Here is a 25,206-nt window from a genome sequence, read left to right on the forward strand (position 1 = left end):
AGTGTCAATCATTAGTATGCTTGGATTCCAACAGAATCTTTTTCAAGACCAGAGAGCACAAGCCAGTACATCAGTTAAGCTTCTAGCTGTATAAATTAACAATATTTTCCTGTAGCAAAACAAAACTACAGACCCAACCATAAGCTTATTTTAATCAAGACAGAACACCTCCTGAGACCCTAAGTATCAAAGCAGTCCATCTAGGACCTTCCTCATTTCAATCAGCTAGTGGCAGTGAAGAGCAGTGAAGCATTTCTGTAGAGCTTATACAGATTTACATTGGAGAGAGACGCCTGCAAGCCTCAAAGTCTCTAGGGCTTGTCCACTGTGTCTTTGTGCAGCCAAAGTTAAAAACAGACCTTCCATTTTAACCCTCTGTCACACAGTTACTCGGTATTGCAGAGGACCAGATCTTCTATATCCAAGCCTACCTGGGTCATTCAGTTTTACTTAGTGGACTGGCAATTACCTGACACACAGGAGCTTGAGCGTATTGTAGGTGCCTCCCTGGAGAAATTTAGAACCAATTCAGGAATATTAGGGTTGTACTCATTGCAGCAGCAGTAGAATCAGACCCTCTGTCTCCCAGGCTGTCAGTCTTTTTTCATTGCCATTAAATGTACTTACAGGGAACTCCCCAGAAAAGGTTAGACTATCCAAAGTGTCAGCATGCTTTAACATAAAGGCACACTGCAATTAGTAACATACCAGACGTGCTTCTGAACAAAATATCTTTCATTTTCCCAGCAGCATAACCAGCACAAAACACCACTTTGGCACAAAGCTGAAGTGCAAAACCCCCAAAACTTCGAGCAAGTAATTCGTAATTACCAAATAGTCCAGCAGCTAGCAATCAATATATTATGCTGTGTGAACATAAAGATATAAAACTAAAACCTTAGTGAAATCTTAATTTTTTGTCTGCTAAATGAAAATCTGTTCCTCTGTTTAACACCTGTGGCTGAAGAGACCTTTCACTGATATTATGAAATACAAAAATAGAAGAGGCCATATCCTGCATTGTAATTGGCAATTTAAGAAAAATAAAGTTGTGATTTCAAGGCTTATATTGTAATACTAGTGATTAGAGGAGATTGGATAGGAACCGAAGACTGTCAGCAGCAAGCAAGAGAACTCACTTGATTTCCAAGAACAGCTCAAAGTGCAAGTTAGACATGCAAGAGGATGGGAGTCAGGCCTAGCCTATCCATCCAATTAGGACAGCTTCAAGAAAGTTTTCCTTTCTCTCATTTGGATCTGATCATGAGCTGGGAATAAATCAGGCCTACAACGAAAGGAAATAATTTGGGGGCATTCTAAAAGACTGTCTTTTAAGAGCTAGAGGCAGAATAAAGAGGCCTTCATTGGTTACTAGCTGTATCAAAGGGAGGAATGAATGTCAGATCTCCCACATGGTCCTGCTAAAACACTGATTTCTCCACCCCACACCCCCCCCAGTGGCTACTTCTTAAGAAAGGTTCATTGACATGGTTTTAAAAAGGTCTTTTGGGGAGAAAATACCCATGAAACTTTAAGTGTTATTATTCTACTTTAACACACAAAAGGCTTTTATTTAAAAAAGAAATTACCATTACAAAATTCACTTCAGAGTTGAAGTCAAAGCATTTCAAATTCATCTAAGATTTTAGGACTGATCAAGATGTGAAGCAGCTTTAGGTCTGTGCAGTTTTGCCTTTTTATCCCCAAAGCTGCTTTGCAAAATAAACCAAGACTGTCATCAGTTTCAGGAGTGAGTGACTAGTGTGGCTAGGACAGAACACAGCCCTGGTCTCAAGAGATTTTGCTGTCCAGTGCATAGATTTTCATCTGTGCAAAGCACCTTGCTTTAAACCATGTTTTGTGCAGGTCTGAGCAATGACATCATACACAAAGCAGCAGGGAACAGTCCTAAGCAAGCTATTCAAGTTAGAGTGCACAGATGATGAGGCCCTTGCCTGACAGGATTCAGGAGTACTGAACCCAGCTGAAGTTCTCTGTACTTGGTAGAGCCACGCACCATAACTACTCACCCAGTTGTAGCCCTGTTTCCAAAAACTCCTACAGATAGAAGTCTAGCCTAATGCCATTTAACTTTTCACCAGCTCAGCATCTGACTTAGAATCTGTTAAATTTCCCCTAATCACAATTAGTAAGACAGCAGGTTCAAAACACAGCATAATATGCCAGACATACAAAGGACAGGTGTATTTTTGATCTCTGGATATACAGGAATTTATTCCTATTTAGTCTAAAGTTACTCTCTAGATGTACTAAGAACTTTAAATTTAGTATAAGCAATTTTTTCCTCAGACTAATGTAGTGGGATATAACTAATCAAAGTGAGAATCGGGATCTAGAATTCAGCTTGGGCTTTTCACAACTTGAAAAGCTCAGTGCCACACTGGAGCCAAGGTTTATAGGTAACAAAACCAAACTGATAACAGGCAGATTCATTAGTTCAGTCCAACGTCTACACAAGAATTGGTAGAAGTGTTCTGTGCAGCATTTTATAACAGATTTTCATATGACAAAAGTGTAGTATGTTATTTATTATAACGGACTGGGTTGGGAATAACCCAGATTCTTGACATTATTTCCAGCACTGGGCTCTTCAGGTAAGGCCAGCTGCCCTTGCAAATGCTTTTACCATGGTAGCAAATGGCTCCTGTACCAATTGGCCTGAACATTTTCAGCAAGTAATTTTGAGAAAATGGGTATCCCTGACACTTCTTACAAAAGCATTTGTATGAAGTTTGTTTGTTCATTTAAGCTTTTCAGCATTGCATGTAAATTCTGAGGAGAAAGAAACATTCATGATCCACATGTCTAAATATTCCTCTACTGACATTCTACTTGTAGCAGAAAGGCAGTATCAGGGGTGCTGGAGAGGAGCACAGCAGAAAAACACCAGAAAGCCTTCTCCCCCAATTTCAGGGAACCCCCAGATTCTACTTGTATATCTTACTGACTTATTCTGTGAAGATGAACAAGTTGTTTCCCTGATGCGGCCTTTCTAAAATGTTGAGCAAAGCTTTATATAATTTATAATAGTCACATGAGGCTTCATTATAATAGAAAGCTCCAAGGGCTTTTCCATTTGTGATTACTTAATACATCCATAAAACCAACAGTGTGCAAAATGCCTTGGACCCTAATTAAGACAAGTTGAATCCAGAGATAATACCACATTGACATTAATGCAGTCTGTTGGCAGAAGACAGCCATGGAAGCCAGGGCAAGGGTATTAAATGCTTTACTGAGGATCAGTGTATGTTGCAGAACAGTATCCTGGTGCAGTATCTACTCCTACTAACAATGGCGCCATCTACATGGTCTTTGAGTTATTACCTCTTCTAGGAAAAAAATCTCTTATCTTGGCTACCCACATTATCTTCTCCATGTTCCACTCAACTGTACATCTGTGATGGCAACAGACCATAACATCCCAATTTCTAAGACACAGCGATGTGAATCCCAAACAGCATGCCATAAGTCAGTCTTCGCTACAGCTTAAGTTCAGCTTAGTTTTCCCTCACCTATACAGTCTCCTTGACTTTTGTATTCACAGTAACAACAGAGTACGGGACACGAGGCACTGCTCTTCCCTAGAGAGCTACAGTTATACCAGAGGCCTTCGGATTCTTCTCCCTTACAGCTGTTTCTCTGATTTAGAAAGCAACAGGTTTGCAGCAATGTTCATTATTCCTGGACTGTACAGAGCTAGTGGTGGATTCTCTCAAGTTTGTGTTGAGTGGAAACATACTTTATTTACTTCTGATATTTTTGGATGCTGCACAACTCTGCTGGATTTCCCTCTGGGGACAGAATAGCTAGATATATTTCAGAAACATCAGGCTCCCCAGGGGAATAGCACCTCTCTCCAGCAAATACTAAACAGTATTTTCTTTTGGCAGCACATGTTAAGTGCAAGCTTATCCACAGTATTAACAGGTGAGCTTTTGTGCATGACTCCTATGTGATGCTCTAAAACAGATACAGTACACGCAGTTCCTGTGATTACTGATGTTAACAACAGTTATGATTTTTCAGAAGGATGAGGCAAACAGGATTACAACAGCCATTTATTTTTAAGTGGAGAGCAGTTGCCTGAAGTCCTAGGTACAGCTATTTCAGAGTAAGAGTTTACCATGTAGAAAAGGGAACAGCAGTCTTCAGATTAAGCTTCCAGCCAGCACCTCTTATAGAGCATTCACTCTAGATGCCAGCTGGGAACATTCTTAATCTTACCTCCTCATTACAAGGACCACTTACTCCCTGCCAAACATACACACATTGTTAGAAACCCAGGTTAGAGAGGAGTACAAACAGACCCATAAATTTTTTTGTTTACAGAGTTTTGGTCTCCAGTGCTTGAAAGGATAAAATTGCCTGTAATAATAACTATCAAGAAAGCTCTTTGGGTAATTAACAAAGCTGACATGACAAACAAACCCAAAGAGATAATACCCCCAGCTCCAACATGAAATTAATGTATTATTTCTGCCCTTTCAATATTGCAGCCAGAAAAATCCTGTAAGTCAGGGCATTAAGGTCACCTCCATGACTTCATTGCGGGCAGATCATCAATAAACTATTTGCTGCACAAGGTATGCTTATTTTGTCAATGTGCTGATTCCTGTTTTGCCAAGGAGTTTCAAATCAATACCCAACCATTGAGACCTCCAACCTGCTTCAACCTCATGATTATTTCTATCTTGTAGCAAAAAAATGTCCATGGAATTAAACTGCTAGACCATCCTCCCTCCTTGTCTTAACTCGGGATAAATATAAAGGAGGTAGAAGAAGTCTCTTTAGAGCTAAGATCTGGCACACTCAAGAGCACTATCTTTGGTATCTTTACCACTCCTCCTGTAGCTGTCACCTTCAGTGTCCTACATTCTCAAAATTGCCCACAACTCAGCAAACCTTGGGATTTTTGTATGCCCATTGGCAAGGTATATTCTAGTCGTGAGGATTACCCCAGAAGTAAATGCAGACTGGATAAAGGCAGGATATGGTTACTTAAACCACAATTCAGCATTAACTTCTGCCAAATCTTGAGTAAGCACAAGGCCCACTTGTCTATACAGGTACCCACATTTTTGATAGCACAGTTAAGTGCACTGAGTTCTCCCAGTGTGCAGAAGAGCCACTTGTTCCAACAGAATTTAGAATTCAAGACTCCCAGACTTAGAGGAACAAGTGTCTCCTTCTGTCCTCTTCAACATCTAAGTCTCCAGTTTTTCAGGGTGGCAGCTATACTTAGACTGTTTTGTTTTCTAGACTCCTATTTTTTTAGCATTGTCAAACAGGACTCACCTAGTATAAATGCCCTTATAGTGCCTTACCATGCATCTTTAAAGCACTTGACAACAGGCAAAACCTGACTTTGGGTATAACCACTGCAAACACATTCGTATTCTGTGACTGCTCATTTAATGCAGGGTATAAAAGCTTGCTGACTTAGAGCAAGGCAAGCCATACTTCATTGGGCAAGGGGAACTACACTTCCTTTGTTACTCTTCATTAGAGATACAAGTTGTTTCAAAACCCCCAAAGCTTTCAGTCAAAGAGGTTGGCAGGATTAGTAAATAAGGGATACATTTTAATAGGGGAGTTGTCAGCATGACCCCTTCATTTACAAAATAGATGTGACAAAAGACAGCATTCTCCCCACCCCTTATTGCATTTCTAGTACATTTCTGAAGAGCAATGATTCCTTCCCAAACCCTAAACTGACACAGCTTCACATAAATCAATCTCCTGTCACAGCCAGGAGAGGAAGAATAAGATAGAAAGAAAATCTCCTCAGCATCTCTTTAATATCACCATTTAGCCTGATTGCTTGTATACTCATTTAAGATAAGGTTTCCTAGCAACCTCAGGGATTTGTAATTAACATGGGCTTTGAGAAAGACTGCTTTTTACATCTCCTGGTTTTGCCTCTAAGATGTAAGTATGAGCTAACCTACAGTTATAAAATTGATTTAAGTTGAAGGCAAACATCTTTGAAGAAGTTAGACATTTTAATACTAGAGACACTCCTTCATGTGGCAAACCTGACTCTTAAAAATGAGATTCTAGAATTCTTCAGCTCTTTTTTCTCTTACATCATGGTAAAACTTTGATGGGCTGTTTCACACACACCAGTGAGATTTAGATACGTCAGGGAGATTTGAACAGTATCAATCTCAGATACCAATGCAGCTTCCAGCACAGTAAGAGTCAAAATTGCATCCTTTTTTCTGTGATAACTAGAACATCTAAAGGAGACAAGACATTCCTCTTTTCCTAGACTCAAGTATTACAGCTTTTGCTGTTTACTGCTTTTCACTACCAGTAAGAATGAAGTGAAATATTCATGTGCTATCATTATTCTAAGGCCTACAAGGACAGGATACACAGTTACTAGCCATCATACTGCTGGAAGGAGCCAAAAGTTATCAGTATTGTTACTCAGCTTAGTTTTATGATTATTGACATTGGTAGCATTAAATCCTAACTAGTCAGCTACAAAACCTATGGTGAAAAGCATGAAACACCCATAAGTGTCATCCTAGAGGTAAATCTATGTTACACACACAGAACTAAAACCTTACTAAATAAGACAAATGGCCCCACCAGCATCTGAACAGCTAACTGCATTAAGGAAATATAAAACTGTCTCTAACCATGACAAATTCCTTGCACAGCTTCAGCTACGCAGCTGGAGCCCCCACCTTCCTCGCTCCCTTTCCTGGCCAACACTGAAAGGAACAAGCCAGTTGTAATGCCAGGACAAGTCAAGACCTGATCACAGAAGGAAAGAAATACATTGGCTAAGAGAACACAGGAAAAAAAAATCTCATCTTAACAGAGTGTGTTATTTAAAAGCAATTGAAGACAATGGTTCTATTTGCAAGCCAACAGGAGACCCTCAGTGCAACAGCTTTGTTCCTCTTGGACAGGAAGTCACAACCTCAGATTAGGGGAAATGCAGCTTAAGTTTATAGCAGAATGGAGACAACTGTCCAAATGTGAGGCACCCATTGCTGGCAGAGGGCACAGGAGAGAGAGGCCTATGACACCAGGAAAGTATATTTTCCACACTGTCTGGAAACAATGAAGTGTTTCTAACATAAATCATACAATTGGATGAAGGTATACAGTAAAGGTAGCAACATTAGATAAGCTTTAATCTACTATTACCACTGAAGCTGCAGCAATGGGTGTTTTTGTATTAATAAATTAGACACAAACAAAAGCCTGAATCTCTACAGTCTGACCCTTCATTCCTGTATGCTGAGCTTGTCCCCTCCCTTATCCCTCTGCACATGTTTCTACATAAGCAGTGACAGACACAGTATCCTCCTCTGCTGCATGCTCTGTGCTTTGGTCACAGGTCCATCCCCTCAAACACAGTCATTACTCACCATCTTCCCTTTACTTAAAAGTCATTCACAGCTGAGCCATCCCCCCTTACATCCAAGCTTCTTTTAGTTCATTTGAAACCCATCTACTATGAACAAGATACACACCTATTCAATGCAAATAAGAAGAAACAAAAAACCATACTCTGCAGAGTTGTGCATTAATGTCAAGTTAAGAAGCTAATCTGAGCCACAGCTCTATTCTTTCCATTCCTCTACACAAGCAGTTGCTGTAGTGATAAAAGTGTTAACTGGAAACAGTTGAAAGCATTTCACACCAGAGCACTTCACCTGACTGAAGAGGTGCTTGGGCAGAACTAAATGCTAAAGGAATGGGTTACTTCACCTTAACAAAATACTTATATTTTGATACTAAATTCTGAAACACCTGTAACCAGTTTTGGAACATTACAGTAATATCGACATACAAGCCAAGCTTGTATCCAGAATACTCTTACTGAAATAAAAGTGTTGCCATTTAACCAGAAAAACATATTAAGTGGTTTTCCTCGGGAGAACTTTGAAGTGAACTTTCACTTTTAAGAGAACTAAGAACCAGCAGAAAAGAAACTGTTCAGATCAAAAAACCTATAAATAGCAGTTACAGTTGGGTCTTCCTTCACAGTATTTTGGGGTTCTCATTTCAGAGTTCCCCTCCCCTTAAACTAGCAGATTTCCACAATGATGAAAGTCTTTCCCCAGCCAATTCTACTGTAGATTTTGCTCCCTTAGATCACTTCTCCATAGGCTGAAGTGGCAAAACCCAGCAATAATCAAACACTTTTTTTTCTCCCTTCAAGAACTACTAACAGACTCTGGGTCAATTAGGACTAGCAAAACAAAAAAAAACAGGTAAAAAATCAAAGTGACAAAGTCAACCTTGGAACCATATTAAAGCATAAGATAAAGCTCAGATATAACATGTTTTTTAGACTAAATAACCCACTCATCTGAGAGCTCTTCCACATCTTTAGCTTGATCTTTGCTGTTCATATAGAGTAGGCTGCAAAGGTCAGGAAATATCAGATAGAGAAATGAGCTCTTACAATCTTTACTATTCCCAGGACATAGTGAAAAGGAAGCATCTTTCTGCAGTCTTTGGCACAACAAGCTTTTCAATAGTCAGCTTAGACATTCGAGTAACTCTAAATCCCTGTTGCATAGCCTTTGAGTTGCATAACCTTTGTATTGACAGTAGATTTTCAAGGTTGTTCTGAGGGGTTTTATTTCCGAGCCCCTCCATGCAAGCCTCCTGCATAGCTTTATTGCTAAAAGGTTGCCAAGAGTACTCAGTTTAGAAATTGAGACAGCAAAGCCTACTGCTTCTTTTAGAATAAGAGCAGGGAGGAATTATTCTTTTCCTCAGAAGAAAGAAAATAAGAATTTTGAACTCATCACTCAGACAGAGCCCCCTTGGTTTCATTTAGCACCTTAAGAACTCCAGGATTAAACATGCCCTGGAGCCACAGTACCTCAGCCATAACACAGCACATTCATAATTTCTATTTGAATAGTACCCAGATACTGTGCTTTTTAAGCAGGAACCAGGTTTTAAGCCAGCTGAGATCCCTCAGTTCCCAAACCCATTATTTTTGCCACTGAACCATCTCAAAGTTTGAGCAGGAACAAAGCCAAGCATTGCCACTAGAGAACAGTACCAAAACACACTAACAGCCTTCTCTCCACCCAGAAAGCAGCTTCATGACCTTCCATTGACCAGACAAACCTCCAGCGATGGATACCTTTTAAGTTGCACCATGAATGGCAGCTTTTCTGCTCTAATACTTCTTCATTTCATTGCTTGAATCACTCCCCCTTTTCCAGGATGCAGAGTTTAAATGCTACTAGAAATACTTGGGAAGGTATTTGTCAGGGGCTGCAGGCCCAGTGCAGGCCTCAGGCTTGCTACTCACCGAGATGCCATTTCCCTGCTGGTGAGTAGCTGTTCCTATGCAGTCCCAGGACTTTGGTAGCAGCATGTACCAGATATATCACCTAATTAAAAAAAAAAAATAAATTACTTAGCTAGGCACAAATCTCCTCAGAGAAAGCTGCCCTCCACAGCCAGCTCTCCTCAGAACCAAGCCACCATTAGTTACCTGAGGCAACAGCAGCTCCCCAGACAGCCCAGACCAGCACTAGAACAGCACTCCACACCCTATTACCCTCTCACAAAACAGTTGTTTACCCGCCTTTTGCTGCTTTAAATACCCGCCTTCCTCCGCAGGTGGGCTGGGGAGAGCAGCCCCGCCCAGCAGCGCCCTCAGCCCAGCCTCATCAGCCGCGGCCCGATGCGGCCCACCTGGGCCGGCCAGACCCGCCCACGCCGCCACAAAACCCCCTCAGAAGGGCCTTCCTCCTTCTGGAGATGGTTGCCGCCTTCTCCTCTTCCTCATCTCAGCTTCCTGCTGTGTTGTCGAGGCATTTCCTGTTCCTCCTCAGCTACAGGTATGTGCGGCCTTGCTTACCTGAGGGGTAGGGTTGCTGGACCCTCATGTTTTCTCCTTGCCTTCGGTGTTTGGCCTCAAGGGGTGGGTGTTTGTGTGTGTGGGGGGGTGTCTATGGCTGGGTTGTGCTTTGAGTCAGAATTTGGTTAAGCAACGTAGGCAGAGGCTGTGCCTGGGGCCTGGCCTCCTGAGTGAGTAAGTGCAGGCCTTAGGCCCTGCCTCAAAGCCGGGGCGGTATTTGTCAGGGGCTGCAGGCCCAGTGCAGGCCTCAGGCTTGCTACTCACCGAGATGCCATTTCCCTGCTGGTGAGTAGCTGTTCCTATGCAGTCCCAGGACTTTGGTAGCAGCATGTACCAGATATATCACCTAATTAAAAAAAAAAAATAAATTACTTAGCTAGGCACAAATCTCCTCAGAGAAAGCTGCCCTCCACAGCCAGCTCTCCTCAGAACCAAGCCACCATTAGTTACCTGAGGCAACAGCAGCTCCCCAGACAGCCCAGACCAGCACTAGAACAGCACTCCACACCCTATTACCCTCTCACAAAACAGTTATTTACCCGCCTTTTGCTGCTTTAAATACCCGCCTTCCTCCGCAGGTGGGCTGGGGAGAGCAGCCCCGCCCAGCAGCGCCCTCAGCCCAGCCTCATCAGCCGCGGCCCGGTGCGGCCCACCCGGGCCCGCCACACAACCCCCTCAGAAGGGCCTTCCTCCTTCTGGAGATGGTTGCCGCCTTCTCCTCTTCCTCATCTCAGCTTCCTGCTGTGTTGTCGAGGCATTTCCTGTTCCTCCTCAGCTACAGGTAATGTGCGGCCTGCTTACCTGAGGGGTAGGGTTGCTGGACCCTCATGTTTTGTCCTTGCCTTCGGTGTTTGGCCTCAAGGGGTGGGTGTTTGTGTGTGGGGGGGTGTCTATGGCTGGGTTGTGCTTTGAGTCAGAATTTGGTTAAGCAACGTAGGCAGAGGCTGTGCCTGGGGCCTGGCCTCCTGAGTGAGTAAGTGCAGGCCTTAGGCCCTGCCTCAAAGCCGGGGCTAGGCCCTGCCTGCTGTCCTGCATGGGGGTTTGAAGGAGGCTCTCTGAATTTTTGCCCTTAGCAGCGCTTAAGCCTGGGCTGCTGCACTCTTACCTCTGGTGTTCAGCCCTTAGCTGACCTCAGCTCCTTCTGCTGCTCCCATGCAGCTGAGGGAATCTGGAGCCAAGCTTAATGGTTTAGGCTTATCTTAGGCTGTGCTCTCCGGTTTCCCTCAAGTCCCAAGAGGGCACAGAGAAGAGGGGAAAAAAAAAAACCCAAACCCTCAGGCTTTAAAAAATGTCATTTTCTTGCCCTTTGGGCCCTTCTAATGTATTATTTTATCTTATTTGCTGTTTTTATCATGCTGTAACCTGGTGTGCTTCTCAGCATCAAAGAACATTGCTTTATTGTGACATTTTCAAATGAAAACTACATGGCAGTAATAGCTTTCCAAAGAGCGTTCATTTAGCTTGGCAACGTTTATGTGTGGCAGGGGGAAGAAGGGGGGGGGGGGGGGGGGGCAGGCCACAAACTCTATGATGATTATTTAGCAAACAAGCTCCTCTATTAGAATGGCAGAGAGGAAGATTGCATATCCAGACTAAATTACACTTTACAGGGAGATGGCACAGAATGGCTTTCTGCTGAGGTTATGCTTAAATTATAGCTGTTGCTAAAGCAAACAGCTCACAGTTTATATGTGAATTTGAATTATGTATCCAGCAGGCAGTATGTTCATGAAAAAAAAAATGAAGTCAAGTCAATAGATTGCTGAATTGCGACCACATTTGTAAAGGACAAAAATAACTGTGGTGGTAGGGCATCAAAAATGAACCACAAACATGCATTATTCACTGTTGTCCAGCATTTTGAAGAGAAACAGTTTGGCTCTTGAATGCGCCAGGAATCATTGCCAATGATGAAATTGTAAAGTAACTAAGGAAGTTTCTGGCTCTTGTGAGTGTTTAATGTTTCATTTGGGACCTTCTGTGCCTTAAAGTTGTCCAGTGCTTTGGAGAAGTATGTTCAGAAATGTCTGGCGGTGAATGGTTAAGGATGTCTTTGGCAGGTGTTACTGTAGTAAGAGGACTTCTTCAGTTGTGTCAAGTAGTGTGGATGACCAGTGTTTGGAGGTAGCTGTGACTGCTACCCCTATTGCATGAACTGGAGGTGATGTTTACAAAACAGGTTAAGTAATTTGAAAACTTTGGTCTGTGGGGCACCTCAGGGTCCTAATGCACACAGGCACTTATTTTTTGATGTTAAGGTGCATGAAACATTAAGAGACTGGATTTTAAACATGGTTTGAATTTAGGTGTGACAGCTGGGGCAGTTGTCTTCCTCCATCTGTGTGCTCCACCTCTCTGCAGAGGTTATGAACTCAACAGCAAGGAAGGTAGATGCAGTTCAGCCCCTGGTCTGTTAGTCTGTGCAAAAAAATGTCACTGCTAAGTAGTGAACTGTGGCTGAGGAGTTGCACATCTGTTTTGCTCTCCTAATACAGCAATGGTAAGCCCTTCTGGGGTCATGGGTCAAGTGTGAAGGCAAAGTCCCACTGGGGAGTTAGTGGCTGAGCCAGCACCTCCCGAAAGATCTGTCCTTGCTCTGCTGTTTAGAGTTCCAGCACTGAGAGCACATGCTGAGCAATGCTCCATTAAGTCCATAATGCGTAAGTGTTACAGTGGACATAAAGGCAAACCTCAAAACTGTATCTCTTCCATTTGAAACCATTTGCTTGCTTGTTAATATTGTTTTTCTTGCTGTCTTCTAATAAAACTGGGAAATTGTTTTTCCTCTTCCAAGAAAATTGTTGTTATTTTTTCCGTTGTTATTAATGTAAGTGGAGCATATGAGTCTCTCAAAGATCAAAGTAGTGTTCTTCTAGTTGCTTTATCATTACAAATGGAGAGGTGTAAAAGACAAACAAGGCACAGGCTTTTTCTGCCTCTTGGAGTGGAATTGGGCTAAGCAGAGTCCTAGGAGAGGCCATGAGTGTTCATGTACTGCATATTTACTATGCTCTGTCTAATTGCTTTTAATTGGAAGTACAAGCCTTAAACTTGTGATCCAACAACTGTAATGGTAGGATTGTCAGGACATTCTCCTCACCGGCCTTTTTATTAGAACTGAAGGAAAAAGATAATGCAAGATTCAGTCAAGCATTTTCTCTGTAACATTTCAAACTGTCACTTAAAATGTACAAACATTCCTGAGCAAGGGAGATTTTTTTTTTTGACTCCCACCCTTTTACTCCTTTGTGATAACTCCCCTAACACTACCTTTGACAGCAGAACATGGTTTCTGACTTGGCATCAAAACCACAAGAGAAATCAGTCAGTTCCTCCCCTTGTCTTGCCCTTCCTCTCCCTTTCTTGTGCAATGCCAGCCCTGAGAAGGTCAAATCTAAGGCTCCCACTAAAAGACACTGGCTATCGAATACTTATTTATGCCATCATTTCATTTATGCTTTATTACCCCAGGAGCGGTTTTAGCCTAGGTGAGGGGGGGAAATAACGATTGAAATGTATAGGAAAGCTGTAGCCTGCAAACTGAGATGTGATGAGATGGGAATATAACTGGTGTAGAAAGGAAGCAGTGCCACATACTGCCAGGCTGCAGAGCTTCTCAGTAGCTAAACATGTGAGAAGGTGCCTCTCAAGACTTTTTTAAAAGCTCATTATTAACTTTAAAACCAGAATATTTAAAGGACTTTAGGAAACAGAACAATAAGAATGGTTAAATAGATCTTCAGTCTTGCACATAAAGCTTTCAATGTTGAAGCCTTGAAAGTAAGGGCAAGAAATGGAAGATGGAGGCTGCCCTAAATATTTTCCTCTGCTGAAGTGTAACAAGCCAACTTTGAACTCTCAGGGAGGTGTGTAAATATGATGCACTAGGTATATTTTCCTGTCTGTAAGGACCAGCTTCATCTAAAGTGCTTATGAGAGAAGAGTTGCAGCTGCTCAGCAAATGCATATGGAAAATTGAGGCAGAAGCTCACAAATAGAGAACCAAGAACCAGGAGAAAGAAAATGGGAAATAAAAAGCGTATGTAAAATGCAAAGGGTGGGACTGTCTAATTGGTATAATGGTAGAAATTGAAGTGCATTAGGTATCTCAAGCATGTGGATATGTAAGATATTGCACAAATTCTAGAGTAGTAAGTTACTCTTCATTAAAAACTGATTAAGAGAAACTAAACAAAAAGAAGAAAAAACATGGAAAAAATGGATGAGTAATAACTACAGCTGCTGTACCTGAAGGAAGTCTCTTTCCTGCTAAATAGCATATGTCTCTTAGTTATTTACATCCTTATGAAGCCAAAAGTCTTTCTGATTTGTTCTAGTACAAATCCCAATGATACAAATGAAACCCCATGGAGTGTCTCCCAGCAGTTGTGTCATCTTGTGTGCTGGAAGGGTCTGTTGCACACCTGCCTTCCTAAACAAAGTGGAGCTAGGAGTAAGAGGAGCTTCTATTCAGCTTCACTAAGGCTCCTCCAAAGAACTGGAGTGTGAGAACACTTGCCCATAAGTTGCACCAGAGTGAGGTTTCCTGAGCTCTTACATCTTAATTGTCTTACGAGGTAACACCAGAGAACAGGTCAGAGGGACAGAGCTATCTGTCAGACTTATTACTAACGCTGGGCAGGTTTAGTGTGTAGCCCTCCTGGGGAGGAAACATGTTCTCTACTGAGTGTGGGAGAGCACAAATAGATGGAGTTGGGCAGTAAATCTAGAGATAAATGACTTGTGAAGGTGGAAGCAGCCCATCACTTGTCCATGCATAACAGAGAAAGGGTGAGATAAATAACAGGATATTTTTTTCCCAGGAAAAGAAGTAGAAACTGAGAGAAGTAAGTGGAGGAGGTGTAGGATGTCATCTCAGCAGGCTATGACAAAAGTTAGTGCAACTGAGCGTTAACAATGACTGGAAGTGAATGCTTTGTCATGGCGTTTGGTGTGCTGAGCTATAGACAGCACAGTGAGGTGCAAGAGTCTGTGTTTGGAGGTAAGCTTACATTCATGGAAAAGTTTGTGGAAATGGATCTTGGACTGACATTCGGGAGAGCTGGGTGTAGTTCCTCATTTTCCCACAGATCTGGGTCAGCTGGGGAGAAACACAGAAGCTCTTTCTCCCAAGTTCCCCACCCACAAACAGTTTTCTGTCCTTAGGCTGGTTTCCTAAAAGAACAAAAATTAGCAGTCGCACTGCGTGTGCGTCTGTCACTGCCGTCAGGATTGGCATGGTTTCTGCTGTGTTAAGCCAGAGCATCTAAAGCGATGAGGTCTGCCTTTTGGGGGAGATGCTAGTTCTTAATGAAACACAAATAAAAATAAAGGTCAATTGGTCTCAATGGGGGATAGGATATAAGCAGTATCTTACAAAGACAAGCACTTGGCATTGTGGCAGTACTGTTTGTGAAGAATTAAATTCTCGGCTCCTTAATTTTCTTTTCTTTATTTAAGAACTTGCCTGTCATGGCATTACTAGTGAAGAATTAACTCTAAGGTGCTTATTGTATAAGCCAATGTGATGTTTCAGGGTGCAGTTGTGCTATGATTCATAGCCTCTCGGTCCCAGATGTTGTGGAATAACTGATATGCTCTTATGAAACAAATATGCAGATGTGTATCTTGCTTGAACAAGCCATGAGCAAGTGCAGCCATCTTTTTGGATATGCATGAACAGAAGTGCTACTGGGAACTGCCAGAAAATGTTGCATTAAGATACAATTTTTTTTTTTTCCAGAAAGGTCTCCTGGAAAACTTCCATCAAAATGTTAAGAAATGAGCTTAGAATAGTAATCAATCAGTTTTAATGTACAGCATCAAACACAAGGAGGCCAAAAACCTTTTTGGCCTTTCTAGATTCTACTGTAATACAAACAAACCCCAGTAATCTAATTATTATTTCTTCCCTTTCTTTTTTGAGATATAGAAATACCAACATGAAGGGGGGGGGAGTAAGGAAGGACCTGTAATTGTTTTACAGAAGCTATTAAAATGTGCTATTAAAATAAGCTTAATGAATAGATATGAATATCTGGTTAGGGCTGCTCTGACCTCCTGTCTTACAGGTCCCATTTATGTCTTGTTTGATGAAAGTTCTCTGAGACTGCGAAGCAAAAGGGCAAACTGATTTATGAACAAGACTTATTGTTGCACTGGCAGATTTGTATAATGAGAAATATATTAAATCTAATGAAGGGAAAGCGTGCCTTTCCAAGTCAGTAACTTTCCACCATGATGAAGTGATTCAATATCCCTCAGTGGATTAACTTAGACAATGCAGGAAGGCATGCAGCCGCTGCTGCAGCCTCTTGCACTAATGACAAACGGTAAGCAATGTCGAGTATATGGTTTCTCTTTTAAGTTGTGGTGATAGTGAGAAGAGGTTCAGTAAGTGACGAGTTAACAAGTCCCCCAATGCCAGTGTCCCTGCTGATTGTGTTGGAAGAAGATGCATCGGAGCCTCTGTCACTTCCTCCAGGAGAATGTCATGGCTTACTCCATTTGACAAGAATTGACTGTAGGCTATATTTTTTTCAGCCACCAGCCTCTACAGATGAAAATTCTGCCTTCGGCCCATTAGTCATGTGTTCATAGTCCTTAATGTTTAGGTTTAGGGTGGGAGGGCAGGGTGAGAGCTGTTGCTGGCAGTACATTATGGTAAGAAATGTGCAAGAAGCAGCATCACGAACAGAATTCAGAGCCAATGTTTTCAGAGCAGACGTTTCCTTATCTAGGAACAACTCCCCTAAGGCTGGAGACTTTTCACTTTCTGAACAGGACTGTGTACAACCTTATCTCTGTGTGCTCTATAAATCAGTGTGGCTCCATTACCTTCAGTTTAAATCTAGTGGTACACTGGCTTGAGGTCTGTACAGTCTAAGCTTGCCTGGCTTGTTCCAGAGCTGTGTGACTGAAAACATAGTGCATGTGAGGGACCGGCTGCTCTAAATTGAGAAGATAGGTGGAAAAGATGAAGATGGCTTTGTGTATATGGCCAGCATCAGAAGTATCTATCTTCATTCAAGCTTTGGACTGCAATATTGATGGTCTGTGTCGATCAGATGCCTGGGACAGTGCCTGAACTAAAGTAGCTGCCTTTGTGCTCTTAAGAAATGGTTGTGCTCGTTGCAGATAGGTCCTTAGTATTAACAGCTTGAACCCTGACTTTCTCTGCTTTGAAGTATTGAAGAACACATTTGTGTTGAGGAAAAATGAAAAATTAAAAAGCAAGGTACAGTTGAAAAAATTTCCCCTCCCACCCCACTAAAAATTTGATTAAACAAAGAAATGTCCAAGGAAGATGGTGGAAAACAAGGCCAAAGAAGGCAAACATTGATAAACTTAATTAAATTTCTAATGAAAACAGAGGCAGCCTGTGGTGATTACTCTGTGTAACTGAGACTAATACCCCAATTAGGCTAATTCATCCCCTGGTGTTCTAAACACAGTTATAAACTTAATCCATACTTCTCGCATGTCAACAATTGATTTCTTTAGTTTTGGAAGCTCCTGGTTTGGACATGGGAAGCAGCAGATATTTGTTCACTAGGGAGATGCCATATAGGAAAAGATAATGTCCTACTGGCTGTATGTTGTCCTCTAGGGGATTCTCTTCTCTCTCTTTATCTTTCACAGGAACCCTAATCTGCACTGAACACTTAACGAGCCTAGTTCAAGATATTATTAATTAGTGAATTTAGCAGTTGGAAAACATTATCTATGCTGGAACAAATGCACAGCGGATGGAGAAATTCCTTATGTCTTTGGGATGAGTGAAACCTCCTGCACGAGGTGAAGCTCAAACCATTTCTGTTGGTCTTATATTTTTGGGCCTGATGTTGTAGATCTCACCAAAACATCAGGTTAATACAAAGCAATTTGCACCAAAACTGAAATAGTTTCTTGCTAATGTATGATTGAGAACGATAATGGAGGATTGAAATCATCTGACTCCTGCTTTATGTATAAAATGTCTTTGGGCAGCAGTTACTGAACCCCAGCTGTTTGAAAAGCCACAGAGGTTCAGAACGGCGAGAAGAGTTTGCGTATTTGTGACTGTGTCAGAACGCAGGCCAGTGTACTGGATTAATCCCCTTTTGTGATATCGCAGAAGTTTTAAGGTGCGTGTAAGCTTTTGACATCTCTGCACACAGATAAATTCTGTTGCGTATGGGAATTAGATGGTAGAAAGGTCAGAGACTGCCTGATGCCTGTTCTGTGTATCCTGGAAACAAATCCTGGGCAAAATAGAAGGAAGAACAAATGTTTAGCAACTTTGGCTCAGCTGCCTGTCAATAATGTAAACTTAGATCAGCTAGTTAGATACAGTGGCTGTACCAAATAAATACTATCTCTGGCAATTAGCAACACTTAATTTTGAAAATGAGCTAATATAATCAATTATGTCTTTTAATTTGCCAGACAGTATTTTACAGGGTTTAATTTTCTGCTACTACACCTTTCAAATTATCTTCAGGTGCTGTTTTGAATGTCATCATTGATGCTTATTCTGAAGCTATTAGCACTGAAGGTGCCCCCCACATACACAGCCTCCTCCAACCACCCACAAAATATGTTAGTGATCCGTGGGATAGAAGAAGGTGCCAGAAGACGTCTTGGCCCGTAATGGGATCTGACCTTTTTCTGTGTCATCAAAACTTTTTGGTTTCCAGATCAATGGGTGTGAATCTGTTCTGCTGCTCTAGGAAGCACGTGTCTGGCATGTTTTATTTTATCTCAACCTGCTGAAGGATGACACTATTTCAGGAGGTTTTACATGAGTAGATTAGAATTATTACCAGCAGGAGGATATGCAGTATGCAGATTGTGAATGGCATAAAGAGTGTGTGCATGCATGTATTTCTTTCCTTCCCTCTCTCTGAATCAGATAAGCTGTGCTGAGCTGCCTTGGGTTTGCACAGAATTTGGAATCAAAAGTTTAAAGAGAAAGCTTAAATTAAGGAGCTGCTTTTTAGATAGGAATTGCATACTCAGATAAACTATTGACCTCCTAATCTAATATTTTATTCATAGCTGTGGCTAGTAATAGAAGGTAAATGCTAGTCATAGCTTCCTCTGTTCTGTTGTGTTCCCCCAGGCAAATGTAGCATTCCTGGTAATTCAGGAGAAGGGAGGGATGGAGAATGGCTGAGTTTTAATGGTGATCCAGCTGGGGAGAGGTGTTGTGCATCCAGGCTCTGCATTTTTGGTTGCAGCTGATGAATCTTAATGGGGTGGAGAAACTCCAAGCTTATACTGTCTGTGTGCTCAGGGCTTGTGATCACTTGGTAACGGGTATGGATTCTTTGCTAGGTAAGATCCAGGGGGCAAGGGGGGCAGTTGTTTTCTAGCACAGGGTACAGCCTGTTTCTTAGGATGTTCCCAGTTTTGTTTTTTCTCCTGATGAAATTCCCTACTCTTGCAGAGGCAAAGGGTATTGCTTCTGTGCTTGCTCTCTTCCTTCTCTCCAATGCAGCCTTGCTGGCAGGTTGTCAGGCTGTCCCTGTTCTGCAGCGGGTGTGTTTGGAGACAGGCAGGACTTGGGCCGTGCCACCTGCTCTGCAAACAGCTCCTGAGAATGGATTATCCCTGAATTTATTGGGAAAAGTTCTTAAGCACATACTTCTCAGTTACTTGGGGAGGTGGTAAGACTGTGGCTCTGTGGTCTTATATTTATTGTACACAGTATCTGATTCTACTTCTGTGTGTTTCCTTATCAAGCTGCGAAGTATCTGAGGATGACATGAAACAGAACAGGCTTTTATTCATTCTTACACTGTTTGGATTTGAGAAGTACATAGTGCTCTCTTTGGTGGCACTTGTCTCACCAGAAGGCTTTGTTTGTGCCTGGCCTAGGCAGAAAAAATGCATTTAAATTAAAGCAATTATGTTTATGCAAATATAGTGAATATGCTTTTCATTTTTTATTTGCAATGAGCCTTGTGATTGCAAAAAAGCCATGGTTGAATAAAGGGCCAGTAGGCATTGCTGGCATTTGATTTGCTTCCCTTGAAAGGAAAACAGCTTTAACGCAATGTGGTCAAGTTATGGCCATGTGTGCGGAGTTATTTCACTGAGAAACTTCTCCATTTCCTCTTTAAATCTGCTGTGCTCCGCCAGAGACCCAAGCATGAATCCAGAGTCAAGAGCAAACTTGTTCCACGTTCCCAAGCTTCTTGCATCCTTAGGCAGCAGCCACCACGCTGAACGACCTGCAGTTACCGAGGCTATTTTCTTGTAACACGTAACGCTTTCTTTCTTCAGAAACTTCTAAAACGTACGCAAGCCAGCAGCTATTTAAGCAGTCCCATCCCAACTTTGAGCTACTTCACAAGAAGCTGCTGAAGTCAGAAGCCCAGGTTTGAATGTAATAATAATTTTAGTCAATTTACAGAAATAATGTGATTTCCTAAAACATTGAAATTAGCAAGTCAAGCCCAGCAAATTAATATTGCCCAGAGGCTCAGATGCTCTGAAAGAATTCAGTAAAACTCCATCTAAAGTTAGTAAGAAACAGAACATAGCATCTCTCTTTATGATGACATCCTTAAGGTCAGACCAGCAATGGGGAGGGGAAGAAATTAAAAGGTAGTTTCTCTGAAGACACTATTTTACAACACTTTTTGCTTGTAGCTTGTTAATTTTCGCAGCAGAGTTGCCTTGGGATGTGAATTAAAGAAACAGATGAAAAAAGTCTTGTGCCTCTAACTGTACTGAAGGCCCTATGCATACTCCTGTGCCTTTGATGAGAAACATTAAACATTTTTAATTTAGCACATCAATTTGAAAATCTAATTTTTTTAATGCTTTGTAGCAGCAGACGCTTTTCACGGTGCTGTCACTACCATAGAAGAATTATGAGAAACTTGAACCGCGAAAAGTAAATTAGAAAAATCTCATTTCAGTTACTCTAAAAAGAAGGGAAATTAGATTTTGATTAAAATCACTCACACATACAATTTTAGGTAAACTAATTTAGCAAGACTGACTATATAATTTTTTTTTTTGCTTGCCTCTGTGTCCTTTTAACAGCAGCTGCGATGGCCTTGCACAAGCATTGTCTCTAACAGCCTGCAGGAGAGGAAGAGCTGTTAGGTGTCATCTTTTCCTTGACCGGTTGTTCTAAGGCTATGGAAAAGATCCACTTGTTGTAATTTCTCAATGCAAAGTCAATAACTAAAGAAAATAGTTAGAATTTGGCATTGAAATGTACTAGAATGGACATTTTATTTCTGTTATCAATTTGCTTTGTTAACTATAAGAACAATCATAGTTAATGAGAGCTGCTCAGAATTCTGGTACCATTGGAAGGAGTTTAACATTTTGACTTTGGGGAGGAGTGAGTGATTTTCAAAAGCCACTCTCTGCTTTGTTCTAGTTTGTGTCGATTTGTGAATTCTGAATGAATACGATTTTTCTGAAATATATTTATTGTTTTAAACTATTGACTGTATAATGACAGCGTTTAATTTTTGACCTACCATTTGTTTGAAAGGTGCTTATTGAGAGCTGTGTTTGATTTTTTTAAATGCATTCTGTGTTTTTAGTTTTGATATGGGATATCAATTATATAGCCTCTTCTCCTGTGCTGGTGGAGTCATTAAGAGACAGGTTTACAGTGCAACTATTGACAATGTTTGTAAAAATTTTTTGTTTTGTTGTTTTACTGTTTCTGTTCTGTTTGTACAGTTCCCACACTTCTTGGTGGTTAATACCTGTAAGTACTTGGTAAAATAGATAATTGAGTTATAAAAGGATGCGAGGGTAGAGGAAGATATTAAGGCTCTGAATCTGTACCATGGAGCTCTGCAGCAGAAGATGAGACCTCTGGAATCCCAAACCCTGTGCTTTTGCTAATTCTTCCATCATATGTTGTTTAAGAAACTGGCTGTCTGATACTGTGGTTTCACATGCAAGAAGGTGAGACAGGAAGAATCCTTCACCGCCCATAGGTGTGCAGTGGTTGTGGAACATCTTTTAGCTCCTCTTTTTGAGAAATGGTACATGACTGCAGACAACCTGATGTGATGGTGTAACTATGCACTCTGCATTTCAGGCTGGTAGAAGCAATGAATGTTTGACTGAAAATAACTGATTTGGTATTTTACATTTGACAGTTTGCATTTGACAACAATTTTGTGTGCTGTCAGTAGTTTTGTTGTCCTTATCACCTGAGCAGGTCTTAGTGGGACCAAAGCAATGTATCGCAGTGGACTGTAGCACAGGGTTGAGCTACACCCATGTAGTGCTGCAGAGCATTCTACTTTCAGTGTTCTGTTTCCCTTCATCAGTAACCTAGATGCAGTAATAAAATATGTTCTTTTCTCCCTGGATGGTTGGATCAACTACAGTCAGCTGGCTTTTATCTCTTTTGCTTTGATTTAATTTGAATATCCTTATAGCAGAAATACCATGATCAAAGATGAAATGCATAAAGTGCTAAATGAATTCATTTGGTCCTAATATGCATGAGCTGTTTGTATGTTTTTTAACTCCAGACCTGAACATTTGCAAGAATACACAAATGACAATTTTTTAATTTTATTTTGGGGACCTATGAGGAGACTGAGGAGAATTTGAGATGAAATACGGTCTGCCTCAATGTGTGGAGAGCTGAAGTACACATGCTCGTGCAAAGGGAGTGAAGTGGGAACAGCTCACAGCAGTAAGATTACACGCCCTCTGCGCTGGCATGCACGATTACACCAAATAGAGCAGTGTCAGGACCAAGCAATAGCATAAGGCATCACAGGAGGGAGAAGTGATCGATGTGCTAAACAAAAAAATCATAAAGATGATGCAGGAGATAAGCTTTTGTACAAAAACATAACCTTAAAGACGACAAGGCCAATTGACTCCGTATCCCAGGCCAGTTTCTCTCGTCACCCTAAGCTTCTCATCTGTACAGAAGTATGAGAAATGTTGTTCTGTCTTTTTTTTAATCGCTCGTATTAAATTCTGCTTTGTTCACTTGCATCTGAGGGAACAACACAATCTCCCTGCGGGTAAATTTTCAGCTGGTTCGACTCAGCTTAGCATCAGGATCTTCAATAGAAGTATGTAATTTGTGCCCATGGTGAACCTGCCCCGTAAGTGTGATGCCCAAGCCTCTCTATGGCTCTAGCTTTTAAATTGCAGATTGCTGGCATTGTTTTTCCCCTCCTTCACAATATGCTTCCTTTTTATTAGCTTGTTCTGGCCTTTTTAGTATATGATTAAACTATTTGGTAGTTTTATTGCAAGATCCATAAAATAAGTAATTTACAGAGAACATTAAAATCAGTTTTATTTCAATAATAACTATTTCCAGTGTAATGGTTCTGGTATAACTGTGAGTCAAGTGAGAAAACTGACCTCTCTGTACCAAGAATACCTTTGATACTTGAGCCAGTTTTTACTATGACTGGATGAATGACCTGAGCATGTTGACAATGGCTGAAGTTTTGATAGTTAAATAGTTTTTGCGGGGTAGCTACACAAAATTCCAGCTGAAGCTATATTTGAGATCTGACCTCTCATCCTATTCCCATGTGAAAGAAGACTATGAACCCCTTCTCAGACCCTTGTGTGGCAAAAATCAAGTGCTTAGCTTTAAGCTGGTGTTCTTGTCAACCACATCCAGAACCTGAAGCTGTATTTACAAGCAAGTACCTGCTAATATATATTGTGGAATTAGGGCCAAAAGTAGGAAGAGGCCTACATATCTTTTAAGTACTCTCTAGGTCCTCAAAATAGAGAGGAAAGATGAAATTTCAACTGGTGTGTACAGGTGGTCTGCACTGGGGAAAAAAAATCACCTGTCTATATTGCACTCTCAGATTGGACTGATGTTGTGTTCCCAATTTCCAGCCTGTAATTGGGCATGAGACTCCCTTGGTTGCTGAAGGGACTGGCTGATAACTGTGGAGTGGGCCGTACTGATCAAAAGAAATAAAAAGACAGTGAAGGTGGCAGGTGGTTTTGTCTCTAATGAAAGCGAACTGGTGGAGTGCTGAGCTGAACACAGGAGCTTCTCCTGCTGTTAGGAACGGGCTGGTAGCCAGTGCAGACCTGCCCTGGTGACACCGAGGGTCACTTCATTACAGCAGGAGGTCTGTTGCAGCCATAGGGGAAGAACACAAGTCGAAAAGTTTGCGGGAGGAGATAAAAGTTGGAAGGTGCCTGTGTATAAGCCGACGAAAGAGGTATCATCTAGACTGTATGATGAGTAAATGATTGCTCTGGGTGGCCTTAAAGCTGCAATAGCTGCTCACTGGTGTCAGAAAGAGAAAGCTGTGATTTAGTGTTAAGGCCAAAGTTTGGAGATCTGGCATCGGTATATTGCTGCTGCTTTTCTGTATGTTCCCAGGGAGAAATCGCCATGTCCTGGCAAATACTGTTCACTGGAGAAGGTCAGAAAAATTATAGCTGTTATGTGGGAAATAACTTAAAGGGAATAACTAGTTTTCTGTTTTTCCTATGGGAATTTTCTCTGGAAGAAAAACCATTATTTCTCTTCTCTTTTCCACCTTTCATTTGTTTTTCATCTTTTATTTTTATAAATGGAAAAAGGAAGGGGCCAGAAGACTCAGTGGAAAATAAGAAGCTTTGCTTTTCTATAGAAACTGGAAAAAATAGGTGGCAACAAGTCAGAGTGGGGGGGAATATTATTCAAAAAGGCTTTGTTTTCCCAGAAAAAGTACTCCTAGTAGGTTTGCCAGTTATTTTTATGAAGTGCTTTTGTGACATTCCTGCATAAGTATAAAGTATCCTAAGCAACTAGATGTTTTCATGTGGTCGCTTGCCTGATGCTTTGTCTCCTCTAGGCATTGGAAAACATTGGAAAAACATGTTGCTTTAGTTTTTTTTACATTAAAATGATTTCTTAAGCTTCCAAAATCTAGGAGAGCACTTTTTCCAGAGTGTGACCCGGAGTACCAGTGGTAAATGCATGTATCCTGCTGCAGGGTGGGTTTGGGGCACAGCCCAGCTGTACACCAGGGCCTGGAAGTCTGGAACCGCTCCCAGTGCTTGGTTTGGAGCAAGTGCTGTGGCTGTTCCCTGGCTGCAGTGGGGCAGAACTGGTTCGGCAGTACCTTGTGGTTGTGTGATGCAGGACACTGACAAAAGATTCTCCATCTGTTTTTTATACTCCCTTAGTAGGAGTTTTCTTTCACTGGGTTGTCCTGAGGATATAAATTATAAATTAATGTGAATACCATACACACTGAATCTTTCTCCCTAAGCAAATGTTGGCAGTTGGAGCCCATCAGTGTACCATTATTACATGAGGATGATCTGAGCTATCTATGGGTTTGCCAAGGCTGATATTTATTTCCTTCCTT

The sequence above is a fragment of the Egretta garzetta genome, unplaced genomic scaffold (genome assembly GCF_000687185.1).
Source record: "Egretta garzetta isolate BGI_Z169 unplaced genomic scaffold, ASM68718v1 scaffold296, whole genome shotgun sequence".
NCBI classification, from domain to species: domain Eukaryota; kingdom Metazoa; phylum Chordata; class Aves; order Pelecaniformes; family Ardeidae; genus Egretta; species Egretta garzetta.